We start from the raw sequence: 9,161 nt of genomic DNA, 5'->3' as shown, positions 1-9,161 counted from the left end.
TTCCTAGTTCTACAACTTCTCAATTACTTGATCAATTATGGAATTGACTGGTTGGAAACTGTAACATTGCTAATAGGAAAAAGTTCTAGTTTATATTGACATTCTGTAAACATAAGCATGTATATGAGAATATAAGATAGCAAAAATACAGTTTAGACCTCATGAATTTAAAAAATGATAAATAGCTGATTGAATTTTTTTATATATATAAAATGTGGCAATGAATAGTGAAGGAAGGACTGGAAGGAAAAAGAGACAAACAATGACTAGAATAAAAAATTTGATATAAACATTTTTGTATATCATGAATTATTTAAAGTGTGTGTGCCTCATTTATTTTCCTCACAAAGTCTTCTGATGTAAGATTCATTTATATTCTAATTCCATAAATTATTAGCTAGTAATAAAAAATTTAATTGACATAGATTTGCACAGACAGAAAATGGTACTAATGGCACTTTGAAAGAAAAAAGTTAGATAATTGCTATTATTTTATAAATCCTTGGAGCCAAATAATTTTCAAAATTCTGAATTTGAATTTAAAAAGCAGTACTATTCCTATGCCAAATATTTCTAGTTACAATGAAATACACAATAATACCTTGATATTTAATACACTGTGTGCTCTGAGGCATACAAATATTTACACCCAATACATTCTGAAGGAGATCAGCCCTGGGATTTCTTTGGAGAGAATGATGCTGAAGCTGAAACTCCAGTACTTTGAACACCTCATGTGAAGAGCTGACTCATTGGAAAAGACTCTGATGCTGGGAGGGGTTGGGGGCAAGAGGAGAAGGGGACGACAGAGGATGAGATGGCTGGATGGCATCACGGACTCGATGGACGTGAGTCTGAGTGAACTCTGGGAGTTGGTGATGGACAGGGAGGCCTGACATGCTGTGATTCATGGGGTCACAAAGAGTTGGACACGACTGAGCAAATGAACTGAACTGAACTGAAAAATAAAGAATATGTCATATTTTTCCATATATTTTGTTATCAAATAAATGTAAAAACAAATTAAACAGAATATTCTTAAAATTTTTGCAGTTTTAAATGCAATTAAGTGATAGTGGAAGTGTACCAGCAGGACTATGGCAAGATATAAGTTTTAATATATAATGCAGTATCAATATACCCTGATATATCAGGTTAAACTAAGGAGGTAAGTTAGGGTAGAGCAGACACTACATACAGAATGCCAAAAAATGTATTTTCTTTACTATAATTTTAATTACCATATAAAATTTTTAAAAATTCTATGTCAAAACTTCTACCTAATCAGTAGACATGAGGTATAGGATATGGGGCCTAATTAAACTTAAAAGCTTTTGCATAGAAATGGAAACCATAAACAAAATGAAAAGAGAGAAAATATTTTCAAATGAAGAAACAGACAAAAGATTAATGTCCAAAATATGCAAATAACTCAATAAAAAATAAGATCAAAAAACGGGTGGAAAATATAAATAGACATTTATTCAAAGAAGACATGAAGATGACCGACAAACACAAGAAAATATTCTCAATATCACTAATTATTAGAGAAATGCAAATCAAAACTATAATGAGGTATCACCTCATACCATTCAGAATGGCCATCATCAAAAAATTTACAAACGATACAAGCTAAAGAGAGAGTGGGAAAAAAGAAACCTTCCTACACTGTTGGTGCATGCATGCTGTGTGTATACTGCATGCTAAGTCGCTTCAGTCACGTCCAACTCTTTGTGACCTTATAGACTGCAGCCTGGCAATCCTGTCCATGGGACTCTCCAGGCAGGAATACTGGAGACACTTGTCATGTCCTCCTCCAGGGCATCATCCCGTCGCAGGGATCGAACACACGTCTCTTATGTTTCCTCCATTAACAGGCAAGTTCTTTACCACTGGTGCCACCTGGGAAGCACGCACAGTTAGTAGAAATGTAAATTGATATAATTACTATAGAGAACAGTATCAATTCAGTTCAGTTCAGTCGCTCAGTCATGTCTGACTCTTTGTGACCCCTTGAAACACAGCACGTCAGGCCTTCCTGTCCATCACGAATTCCCGGAGTTCACTCAGACTCACGTCCATCGAGTCAGGCATGCCATCCAGCCATCTCATCCTCTGTCGTCCCCTTCCCTTCCTGCCCCCAATCCCTCCCAGCATCATAGTCTTTTCCAATGTGTCAACTCTTTGCATGAGGTGGCCAAAGTACTGGAATTCCGGCTTTAGGGTCATCGCTTCCAAAGAAATCCCAGGGCTGATCTCCTTCAGGATAGACTGGTTGGATCTCCTTGCAGTCCAAGGGACTCTCAAGAGTCTTCTCCAAAACCACAGTTCAAAAGCATCAATTCTTCATCGCTCAGCTTTCTTCACAGTAAAACTCTCACATCCATACATGACTACTGGAAAAAACATAGCCTTGAACAGACGGACCTTAGTCGGCAAAGTAATGTCTCTGCTTTTGAATATGCTATCCAGGTTGGTCATAACTTTTCTTTCAAGGAGTAAGCGTCTTTTAATTTCATGGCTGCAGTCACCATCTGCAGTGATTTTGGAGCCACGTAAAACAAAGTCTGACACTGTTTCCACTGTTTCCCCATCTATTTCCCATGGAGTGATGGGACCAGACGCCATGATCTTCGTTTTCTGAATGTTGAGCTTTAAGCCAACTTTTTCACTCTGTTTTACTTTCATCAAGAGGCTTTTTAGTTCCTCTTCACTTTCTACCATAAAGGTGGTGTCATCTGCATATCTGAGGTTATTGATATTTCTCCTGGCAATCTTGATTCCAGCTTGTGCTTCTTCCAGCCCAGAGTTTCTTATAATGTACTCTGCATAGTAGTTAAATAAGCAGGGTGACAATATATAGCCTTGATGTACTCCTTTTCCTATTTGGAACCAGTCTGTTGTTCCATGTCCAGTCCTAACTGTTGCTTCCTGATCTGCATACAGATTTCTCAAGAGGCAGATCAGGTGATCTGATATTCCCATCTCTTTCAGAATTTTCCACAGTTTATTGTGATCCACACAGTCAAAGGCTTTGGCACAGTCAATAAAGCAGAAATAGATGTTTTTCTGGAACTCTCTTGCTTTTTCCATGATAAAGCGGATGTTGGCAATTTGATCTCTGGTTCCTCTGCCTTATCTAAAAAATGACAGAATGATCTCTGTTTGTTTCCAAGGCAAACCATTCACTAGCACAGTAATCCAAGTATATGTCCCAACCAGTAATGGTGAAGAAGCTGAAGTTGAATGCTTCTATTAAGACCTACAAGACCTTTTAGAAATGACACCCAAAAAATATGTCCTTTTCATTATAGGGGACTGGAATGCAAAAGCAGAAAGTCAGGAAACACCTGGAGTAACAGGCAAATTTGGCCTTGGAGTACGGAATAAAGTAAAGCGAAGACTAATAGAGTTTTGCCAAGAAAACGCACTGGTCATAGAAAACAACCTCTTCCAACAATGCAAGAGAAGACTCTACACATGGACATCACCAGATGGTCAACACCAAAATCAGATTGAGTATATTCTTTGTGGTCAAAGATGGAGAAGCTCTATACAGTCAACAAAAACAAGACCAGGAGCTGTCGGTGGCTCAGATTGTGAACTCCTTATTGCCAAATTCAGACTTAAATTGAAGAAAGTAGGGAAAACATCTAGACCACTAGAAAACAGTATAGATATTCCTTATAAATTGAAAACAGAGCTACCATGTCACCCAGCAATCACATTCTTGGACAGAGAAAGCCATAATTCAAAAGAATACATGCTCGCCATTGTTTAGTGCAACACTATTTGTAATAAACAGGACATTTAAGCAAACTAATGTCCATTGACAGTAATGGATAAATAAGATGTGGTACATATATACAATGGAATATTTCTTAATCATAAATAGGAATGTTGAGTTTTAATCCAGCTTTTTCACTCTCTTCTTTCAATGTTATCAATAGTCTCTTTAATTCCTCTTCACTTTCTACCATTAGAGTGGTATTGCCTGCATATCTGAGTTGCTGATATTTCTCCCAGAAATCTTGATTCCAGCTTGTGAGTCATCCAGCCCAGTGTTTTGCATGATGCATTCTGTATATACACCAGGGTTTCCCTGGTGGCTGACCATATAAAGATTCCACCTACAATCTGGAGACCTGGGTTTGATCCCTGGCTTAGGTAGATCTCCTGGAGAAGGGAACAGATTTGGGACTGGAGAATTCCATGGAATGTATAGTCGACGGTGTGACAAAGATTCGGACACAACTGAGTGAATTTTGCTTATTTACTTAATTTGCATATAAGATAAATAAACAAGTTGACAATATCATGGCATCCGGTCCCATCACTTCATGGCAAATAGAAGGGGAAAAAGAGGAAACACTGACAGATTTTATTTTCTTGGGCTCCAAAACGACTGCAGATGTTGATTGCAGCCATGAAATTAAAAGACGCTTACTCCTTGGAAGAAAAGTTATGACCAACCTAGATAGCATATTCAAAAGCAGAGACATTACTTTGCCGACTAAGGTCCATCTAGTCAAGGCTATGGTTTTCCAGTAGTCATGTATGGATGTGAGAGTTGACTGTGAAGAAGGCTGAGCAGTGAAAAATTGATGCTTTTGAACTGCGGTATTGGAGAAGACTCTTGAGAGTCCCTTGGACTGCAAGGAGATCCAACCAGTCCATTCTGAAGGAGATCAGCCCTGGGATTTCTTTGGAAGGAATGATGCTGAAGCTGAAACTCCAGTACTTTGGCCACCTCATGCGAAGAGGTGACTCATTGGGAAAGACTTTGATGCTGCGAGGGAATGGGGGCAGGAGGAGAAGGGGACGACCGAGGATGAGATGGCTGGATGGCATCACTGACTTGATGGATGTGAGTCTGAGTGAACTCCGGAGTTGGTGATGGACAGGGAGGCCTGGCGTGCTGCGATTCATGGGGTCGCAGAGTCGGACACGACTGAGCGACTGACCTGAACTGAACTGACCTGAAGCGTCTTTTAATTTCATGGGTGTAGTCACCAGCTGCAATGATTTTGGAGCCCCCCAAAATAAACTCTGACACTGTTTCTACTCTTTCCAAATTGATTTCCCATGAAGTGATGGGACCAGATGCCATGATCTTCGTTTTCTGAATATTGAGCTTTAAGCCAACTTTTTCACTCTCCTCTTTCACTTTCATCAAGAGGCTTTTTAGCTCCTCTTCACTTTCTGCCATAAGGGTGGTGTCATCTGCATATCTGAGGTTATTGATATTTCTCCCAGCAATCTTGATTCCAGCTTGTGCTTCTTCCATCCCAGCGTTTCTCATGATGTACTATGCATAGAAGTTAAATAAGCAGGGTGACAATATATAGCCTTGATGTACTCCTTTTCCTATTTGGAACCAGTCTGTTGTTCCATGTCCAATTCTAACTGTTGCTTCCTGACCTGCATACAGATTTCTCAAGAGGCAGGTCAGGTGGTCTGGTATTCCCATCTCTTTCAGAATTTTCCACAGTTTATTGTGATCCACACAGTCAAAGGATTTGGCATAGTCAATAAAGCAGGAATAGATTTTTTTCTGGAACTCTCTTGCTTTTTCCATGATCCAGCAGATGTTGGCAATTTGATCTCTGGTTCCTCTGCCTTTTCTAAAACATGCTTGAACATCAGGAAGTTCATGGTTCACGTATTGCTGAAGGCTGGCGTGGAGAATTTTGAGCATTACTTTACTAGTGTGTGAGATAAGTCAAATTGTGTGGTAGTTTGAGCATTCTTTGGCATTGCCTTTCTTTGTGATTGGAATGAAAACTGACCTTTTCCAGTCCTGTGGCCACTGCTGAGTTTTCCAAATTTGCTGTCATATTGAGTGCAGCACTTTCACAGCATCATCTTTCAGGATTTGAAATAGCTCAACTGGAATTCCATCACCTCCACTAGCTTTGTTTGTAGTGATGCTTTATAAGGCCCACTCACTTCACATTCCAGGATGTCTGGCTCTAGATGAGTGATCACATCATTGTGATTATCTGGGTCATGAAGATCTTTTTTGTACAGTTCTTCCGTGTATTCTTGCCACCTCTTCTTAATATCTTCTGCTTCTGTTAGGTCCATACCATTTCTGTCCTTTATCGAGCCCATCTTTGCATGAAATGTTCCCCTGGTGTCTCTAATTTTCTTGAAGAGATCTCTAGTCTTTCCCATTCTGTTCTTTTCCTCTATTTCTTTGCACTGATCACTGAAGATGGCTTTCTTATTTCTTCCTGCTTTTCTTTGGAACTCTGCATTCATATGCTTATATCTTTCCTTTTCTCCTTTGCTTTTCACCTCTCTTCTTTTCACAGCTATTTGTAAGGCCTCCCCAGACAACCATTTTGCTTTTTTGTATTTCTTTTCCATGGGGATGGTCTTGATCCCTGTCTCCTGTACAATGTCATGAACCTCATTCCATAGTTCATCAGGCACTCTATCTATCAGATCTAGGCCCTTAAATCTATTTCTCACTTCCACTCTATAATCAGAAGGGATTTGATTTAGGGCATACCTGAATGGTCTAGCAGTTTTCCCTACTTTCTGGCGTGCTGCAGTTCATGGGGTCTCAATGAGTTGGACGCGACTGAGCCACTGAGCTGAACTGAAGCTGAGTCAAAGCTATGATTTTTCCAGTAGTAATGTATGGATATGAGAGTTGGACCATAAAGAAGGTTGAGTGCTGAAAACCCAATGCTTTTGAACTGTGGTGCTGGAGAAGACTTGAGAGTCCCTTGGACTGAAAGGAGATCCAACCAGTCCATCCTAAATAAGATCAACCTTGAATATTTTTTTTGAGGGACTGATGCTGAAACTGAAGCTTTAATACTTTGGACACCTAATGTGAAGAGCTGACTTATTGGAAAAGACCCTTTGGAAAATTGATGCTGGGAAATATTGAAGGCAGGAGAAGGAATTTACAGAGGATGAGGTAGTTGGATAGCATCACCAAATCGATGGACATGAGTTTGAGCAAACTCCATGAGAGTGAAGGACAGGGAAACCTGACATGCTGTAGTTCATGGGATCACAAAGAGTCAGACACAACTTAGCAACTAAAAAACAGCAACAAATAAAAAGGAATAAAATTATATCACTTGCTGGAATTATTGATGGGCCTCGTGATTTTTATACAGAGTAAAGTAAGTCAGAAAGAGAAAGACAAATATAGTATAATAATGCTTATATGAGGAATCTATTAAAATGGTACAGATGAAGTTATTTGCAAAGCAGAAATAGAGTCTAAAATGTAGAAAACAAACTTATGGTTACAAAGGGAAGGAAGAGGGGGTGTGAGATGAATTGGGAGATTATGATTGACATATACACACTGCTATATATAAAATAGATAGCTAGTGAGAGCCTACTGTATAGCACAGGACACTCTACTCAGTTCTCTGTGGTGAACTAAATGGGAGAAAATCTTAAAAAAATAAAGAGTGGATATATATATATATACATACATATATATATATGTATATATATACATATATATATATATAATGTTTCATATTCCTGTACCACAGAAACTAAAATAACGTTGTAAAGCAACTCTGATGCTGGGAGGGATTGGGGGCAGGAGGAGAAGGAGACGACAGAGGATGAGATGGCTGGATGGCATCACTGACTGGATGGACATGAGTTTGAGGGAACTCCGGGTGTTGGTAATGGACAGGGAGGCCTGGCGTGCTGCAATTCATGGAGTCGCAAAGAGTCGGACATGACTGAGTGACTGAACTGAACTAAAAGCAACTCTACTCCAATAAAAATTAGATTTTAAAAAGATTTCTTAAAATGCACACACACACAAAATGAGTTAGTAAGAAAATCATTTAAATCAGAGAATTTCCACGGATCCTGACAGCCTAAACTCCAGGATAACAGAATAAGAACAATGGACATTGGCAGCAGAAACAACCCTGAGAATAAGAAGGTCCGTATAATATGCTATGTAGACTTCTCACATACATGGAATTCTTTTTTTTTTTTTTCTTTAATTTATTTATTTTTTACTTTACTTTACAATTCTGTATTGGTTTTGCCATACATTGACATGAATCCACCACGGGTGTACTCTTTCACTTATATGTGTCTCTGTAAATAGAGTGGGTCAAGTGTATACTTAGAGATGGTATACCTTATTTATTTATTTTTCCCATATTTATAAGTTTCCTAAAATATCATTAATAGACTTGAAGCAGAGTAAGTTCTCTTAAGATTTGAACATATATTTAACACACAATTAAAAGCAATGTAACTACAAGTTTAATAATTTTTATTCTCAATCTAATTGCCAAAAAGTGAAAAAAGATAATACCCAGAAAATAGGTAATTTTCATATACTGCTAAATAAGTATTTCTTTTGGGCATTTTAGCATTACAAATAAAATATCAAATAGCTTGATAGGATAAAGATGTTTTATTATGCACTGAAAAGAAATACAAATATGAAAAATTATATTCAGAAAACATGAATGAAAAAGAATTGAAAACCACACAAATTCTTAACAATAAGACATTGGTAAATATATGATATGGCCATATCATTGACTATTATAACATCATCAACAGTTTTAAAGAATATAAAAATTGCAGGTTGCAAAAGCAATTTCCATAATGAGATTAAGAAGAAAAATGAAGATATAGGTGTATCTCCATGAATGAATCACAAAAGAAACATTGCTGGGGGAAATGACTATCAAGATAAAGAAAAAGGAATTTGAAACCTTTGCCTCAAACCATTCACAATACTCAATTACAGTCATGAAAATTTTTTGATTAAAGAGAGTACATTAAAACTTCTAAAATATATTTTTGGCACTGGACAAAATGAAATAACTATACTAGGCTAACTTTCTCACAGAAGAATAGTAACATTTGGGCAAAATACATATTATAAAAATGTTTAAAACAGTGAAGACTCTGGAGAAAAATCAGGCATGAATGATTTGATCACCATGGTCACTGAAATAAAAGCAACACATGGAACAAGCTCTATTTTCACATCACTTTTTTCTCTAACAGCATTTTCTCTAAATCTTAGTGCAAAGGGATAGAAAATTAAAGTGGAAAGCAGCAATCATTCTGGGCTCAGAAAATAAAGATCAAAGTTTAGGGATTGTAAAGTGTCTAGTATTAAGGGACAAAATCCTGGAGAA

The sequence above is a fragment of the Oryx dammah genome, unplaced genomic scaffold (assembly GCF_014754425.2).
Source record: "Oryx dammah isolate SB20612 unplaced genomic scaffold, SCBI_Odam_1.1 HiC_scaffold_17, whole genome shotgun sequence".
NCBI lineage: Eukaryota > Metazoa > Chordata > Mammalia > Artiodactyla > Bovidae > Oryx > Oryx dammah.
This window is presented reverse-complemented; position numbering follows the sequence as displayed.